The sequence below is a fragment of the Lactuca virosa genome, chromosome 7, assembly GCF_052849685.1.
Source record: "Lactuca virosa cultivar CGN04683 chromosome 7, Lactuca_virosa_CGN04683_v6, whole genome shotgun sequence".
Classification (NCBI taxonomy): domain Eukaryota; kingdom Viridiplantae; phylum Streptophyta; class Magnoliopsida; order Asterales; family Asteraceae; genus Lactuca; species Lactuca virosa.
Window position 1 is genome coordinate 97,983,784 of NC_136432.1, and position 6,635 is coordinate 97,990,418.

Here is a 6,635-nt window from a genome sequence, read left to right on the forward strand (position 1 = left end):
AAATCCAATCTCACGTAATGGCCATAGATATTGAAGAAGAGGCGATTTCTGAGTTCCTAGAAGCCTTAGAAGTGGAGCCACAACAGCCCGATCCAAAGCCAAAGAAGCCGAAGCTCGAAATTAAAGAATCTGCTGGAATACCCAGTTCACGTCGTGAGCCCGCCATGCTCACGTCGTGGGCTCAGTCTGAACAAAAGAAATCTGTATCTGTTCCAGCTTATAAACCACCTTTGCCATTCGCGTCTAGAGCAAATCTCAGTCCACTGGAGAGAGAACATCTGGAGTTTATCAAGCAATTGAAGGGTATTCCTATCAATACTCCTTTTATTGGTTCACTTGCAAAAGTTCCAGAATATGCTAAGTTCTTACAAGACTTGTTACACGCTCGTCAGCAATTAAAGGAGAATTCTAAGGTAATTCTAAGTGAGCAAAGCTCAAAAGCTGTGTTGGGAGAGATACCTAAGAAGATGGGGGATCCTGGACGACTCACTCTCTCATGTGAGTTTGGGAATAATATGAAGGTTTATGCTTTAGCCGATTCTGGGGCTAGCATAAATTTGATGCCTTATTCGTTTTATCAAAAATTAAATATTCAGAAGTTGAAGGCTACAAAGATGACTATTCACATGGCAAACCGTTCAGTGACACAGCCCCGGGGCATTGTGGAAGATATTCTCGTGAAAATTGGGAAATTTGTTTTTCCAATAGACTTTGTGGTTTTAGATATGAAAGAAGATCCCAATGTTCCAATTATTCTTGGTCGCCCGTTACTTAACACTGCTGGAGCTCTGGTTGATATACGCGAATCCAAGCTCACCTTGAGAGTTGGGGATGAGAAGGAAATTTTTGGAATAGAAGATGGTTTCCAAGGGAATCATGCTCGAGAAGAGGTTTTCAACATTGATGAAGAAAATGAACTTGAAGAATTAGAGAAGCTCATGGAAGAAGAAATCAAAACAATTCAACAAGTTAAAAGAACAAAACCGAGAGCATCTGTTCCATTTTTAGTTGAAGTCATTGCCTACACAAATCCAACTTCTTGGGTGAGCAAGGAAGATGATGAGATGACGAGTGATGAAGAGGAGGTTAAATCAAAAATAACAAGTCCAGTGGTAAAGGAAGAAAAGGATACTATGGAGTGTAAGTATGAAGACAAGATAGAGACTAAAGGGACCAAACGCAAGCTGGATGGAGACGAGGTCAAAGCTAAAAAGGAAAATTCAAAAAAGGCGTATAAAAGACGTGTTCAAGCTTACAAGAGGCGTTTCAAGGAGCAAAAGATCCTGGTGGTGAACTCTTCTGTTGATTCAACGTAAGAGGCACGGAGTCCAGCTCAAGACTCCTCAAAAAGAAGCGCTTCTTGGGAGGCAACCCGAGTTTGGTTTGCATTTTCTTTCTTTTTCTTTTTAGTTTTTAGCATATTTTTAGGAAGTCGATCATGTCATCCGTATTATTATCTGCATAATAAATTACCAAGTAAGGAGTCATTAAAATCAAGTGGTAAAACTTATTGAATATCTTACAAAATTAATTTTGGAGAAATTAATAAATCAGACGTACATCACGACGTGAACCAGTTCGGATTCACGACGTGAATTCTGATGGAATACGGGCATGATTATTTTATGATAACTATATTTTTTGTAAGCCTGCCCACTTTCATTAATGACCCAATATATGCCTTAGCCCACTTCCTATTTAAATGGCCCAATTTTAGAAGTCCAGACAAAACTCACGACGTGAACCATTCCGGATTCACGACGTGAGTTGTAAATTATTCGGGACCACAGATTAAAGGATAAGGAATCAGTTTGACCTACCACTTTGTTCCTCACGAAGTGAAAGTGGCAACTGGTCCCCTCCGTTCGATATTGGCCGACAACCACTCTATTTTCCTTTTTGCTTACGTAATACTTCCATCTAAGGTAATGATTCTTAAGTACTAAGTTTAATTCTTCTCTAATAGTTGAAATTAGGTTTAGGGTTTGTTAGTTAGTTGAATTGTATAAAATATGCCCTAGAATTTGTGAATTAGCCTTGGAATGTAGATGATTTATGGTCAAAAGTAACATAGGAGTAAACCCCCAGCATTGCATTGGCCGATTTGTACAAGAACAGACCAGAATGTGACATCGATGACGAATTCACGACGTGAATTCTTAGGAATTCAGGACGTGAATTCTGGGCTGAACAGTTTTATGTTTCATTTATTTCTAAACTTGTGGGTTGTTTCTTGTGGCTGTGTTTGTTGCTTGTTTTTGCAGAAATGGGTCCTAGAAGGGAGGCACCTCTTGGAGTTGCGGGTTTACACCCATTTTACAATTTTCCCACAACGATGTCACGAGACATCTTGACACGATGGAACAACAAATTAGGGTGGCTCTGTTGGGTTTTGAGCATTCTAACACTCCTAAGTGTACATGCAACCCTAAATACCTTGGATCTATGTTTTCTCTATTATACATGCAAATATTAAATATTCCAAGGTTTCATCCTAACTAGCATATTATGAAGCACCTATACTACAAAGTTCTAGTTAGATGACATACCTTTTGATGTAGCTTGATGTCTTCAAGCTTTAAGAGCTTAGCCCCAATAGTGTGGAAGCCTCAAATGGAATCACAAATCACCAAAACACCTTGGAAGAACTTGAGAGAATATGTATGCACACTAAAATCGGCCCACTCTTATTTTCACACACTTGTGCCAATTTTGTGAGCCAAGGACCCCTTTATATATTATGGAGGATTAGGGTTACATCCATGTAAACCCTAATACCCATGACCTTTCATTTACATAGGATCCATGGGTTAAAAGCTCCATGGACCATCCATGAAAGCTTAGCCCAACCTAAATGAACTTGGCCCATTCCATATATATATATAAGAGTCCATATTTAATTAGTTCTTTTTGATCACTTAATTAATTCTAAAATAATTCTTGATCAATACTAATTAAATAATATGATTCCATATTAATATATTAGAACTTATAATATATTAATATAAATCATAAATATACTATTCTCAAAAGACTATCCATATAAATTGTGTCGGTGAAGTGCAACCCAAATGGACCATGCCAGGTCGGGTCAAGTACATACCAAATATAGTTATAGACTTAGACATTAATCCAACAGTCTCCCACTTGGATAAGTCTAAAACTATTATTGAGTATGACTTCAAAACCTAACTGGCAATCGTAGCTCTTAAAGCCGCTGTCGAACTCTGACCTTGCCGATGAACTCTGACCTTTGTCAATGACTTGTCCATTAGATAAGGGATCATATATTCCTCCATTCTAGATATCATATGGACTGAGACATGGATTATCAATCATTCTCTCTGTCCATTTGTTGTTTCCCGGTTTCCAATTTATGATGACTGACTGATTGAACAAATCAAATCAGTCCTGGCTTGGCCAAGCACTCACATGTGTCATCGCTAAATCATCGAGGGGCCCACAAATATCGCTTTTATCCCGAAGGTAAAAGGAATGGATAAACTTCGACTCATATGGCTTGTTCTACTACTTGTTGAATCATACACAAAGGCACGTTTTATAACATCGAGTTACCAATGCGTTTTCGTGCAATCAATGTATAACCAACTCATAGTAACAACTCATATCTCTAGGTTTTAAGAATATAAGATATTATCGTCTCATGATCACTCGTGATAAAATCCATGAAGTGATTCAAATGAGCGTGGGTTGAATCCAATACTCAGAACTTATGAGCACTCATGAGTGTTGTAGCACTGCTTTGTCCAACATCTTAGACCTTTACAAGCCAACCCATGACAGTCTTGATTCATATCTACTTCCAACATATGACCGACTGTGGATAGTTTGAATAACTTAGTCATTCAGGAAGAATGACCTAGTTTATTCTGGAAGTCAAAACATGCAAAATGAAACACAAGAATAAATGAATCAAATATGGTATCAAACCCTATGAATATAAATAGACCACTTTTATTTATCACCATACTGATTACTCATTATTTCATTTTTTCGGTTTTATCAACTTTATACCTGAATTAAAAACACTAGTTGTCCCATGCTCCAAGCATGTACACTATGTTTTTCTAAACAATAGCTTTTCCATACACCAAGTATGCACTCTATGTTTGTCTATGATCCTTACTTTGTGAAATAAACCAATTGAACATAATTTCAATGATTCTAATTTCACACTCCCAAATCCTTATCGAAAAATGTGAGAATTTCAAATTCCTATCATTTATCGAAATCTGTTTAGATTTTAAACTTATATGCACTGACCCTCCTGTAATGAATATGTACAAAGTCACAAAGACTTGTCAACTGTCATTATAAGGTATTCCAATGGAGATCAACTCCATGGAAACTAAGTCTCATATTCAAAGTATATTGCTTTGGACATGCTTCTTGCATTAAGTTTTCTAATCTTACACAGATAACTTCCACCTATGGAGACAACTCCATATTCTCATTTTGACTATCACTTCTGAACAAGAGATGCCTCTTTTCAGAATATGTCAATATGGTCCTTCCAAAATTAGCACTATACTTCCAACTGTCCCTGAGCAACCAATCTTTGGTAAACCTCAGATTGTCCACGACAGTTGCTTAATCATTTTAGTCATATCCAATTCTAGACCTTTTCCCTTCTTAATGCCTCTGGGCATTTGGAAAAATTTAGAAATGACAAATATTATAGCACATGCAATCGATCCTGTACCCAAAGCAAATGGTACACGATTCATGATGTCTCACATAAAGACATGATTCTAGACCAGTCTTTTGCTACAATATTTTTATTTGCCATGTTTTCAAAATTTGACTATGAAGAGTGATGCCGTAATCATAATCGAATTTTGAGAACGCAATATATAGAATTTCCTTAAGTTGAACCAATCCAACATGAAATTCATATATATACTCTTGACTAAAGATGATTAAGGTCTCAATCTAAGCCTTTAGAACTGAAATGAAGTATATCCTCTCCCTTAATTATAGCAAAACAACTTTTTCAATCCCTGCAGCCTCACGAATTGAAACTTTTGTTTTCTATAATTAACATTGCTAACTAGCAACACTAACAATAATTATCATGCTCCCACTAACATGATGATTATTAGCATAACACTTATGCTCCCACTAGCTTTGACATGTACTCAGAAATCAGCTGGACTTCTAGAAATCAATACTTTATTGACTTTCTTACCAAAGTTCAGATTTCTGATACGAGATGCTTTGATAAAACTTTATCAAAATCATACACCTTTCCTTAGATAGCATGCATGTGTGTCTAAACAATTTCAGAACTATGAAAAGGGATGCTGTAATCATAGTCTCAATTGTTTAGACCTTTTTCCATCTGCTTCAAATCTACTTGGTGGAAGTGTTTCCTCACCATCATTTTCATGAATCAGAGAGAAACTTTATGACCCTTAGATTTTATGGTGTATGTGTTCTTATCCATGTGAATCGTCAAAACCATAGTCACAAGACAAGGATAATGACAAATCCAAACTCATATGGACTGAACTTATGCAATCTTAACTTCTTGCCACCTGGCAGTACAGGGCCTGCCATTGCTTCCAAGTTGTTATGCAACCAACTGAGAATTTTCAGAATCCTATGCAAAGCCAACTTTAACTGGAATGGGCATAGAATATGTCAACACGATAGGTTATAAACCTCAAGTCGTGTGCTAGTGAAGAACCTCAGGTTTTATTCTTGATTAGTTCTTGAAATTCTTTTTAGGATCTTTAAGACTCCCACTGTCCTCTTGACATATAAGACTATCTTGCCAAATATTCAAGAGATAGTGCGGATTCTTTATCAAGACAAACACTTCACACAATTGGCCTTAGTTGGTCTTTGTTTTATCCAACTCATCACAACTTACCAATTTCAAATGTACAAGAGTAGGACACTTTTACTCTTACATTTGACAAGTGTTTTAAACCTTTCTTTAAGATATGTCACTCAAGTTACAATCTTGGAGTATGACTCTAAGAATTGTTTTGGAACGAAGTATGACTTATCTTCCTGATCTAACCATTTCAACAATTCATGACTCCTCTTCTTAGTCATAAAAATGCACTAAGATGACCTTTAGAGGACTAATTGTGATATGATTTCTAAATCATTAAGATGATCACAAACATGATACTAAAGTACTCTCCTATCTTTTCAGATTTGAGAAACTTTTATCTTTCTGCCTAATTTGATTCTTCCCATTCGTTCTGCCATACATTGAGACTTTTCCAATGTTTCAGAATTATACTTAAACTTGTAAGTATAACCATATTTACTAAACTTTAGTAAATCAAATAGTCTTAACGAGCTTTGTGGTGGACATGACCAGTGTACAAGAATGTGTACTCGATCCCTTTAGTCCTTCACTTGACTTACACATCCATGTGAACAAGTAATTAGTCTTGATTTTCCAATGCTTGAAAGTTCTCATTCATCATACTATTCAACTTGCATGATTCTAAGTTTCGGTCCAATTGAAACTTGGGTGATGAGGAACTTTCCTGATTTGGTAAATTTAGACACTACCACAAATGAAAGAATCAAATCCATTTTCCAATATGGCTGTCAGTGGAATCATATAAGCAACAATTTTCCACAAATGCCAT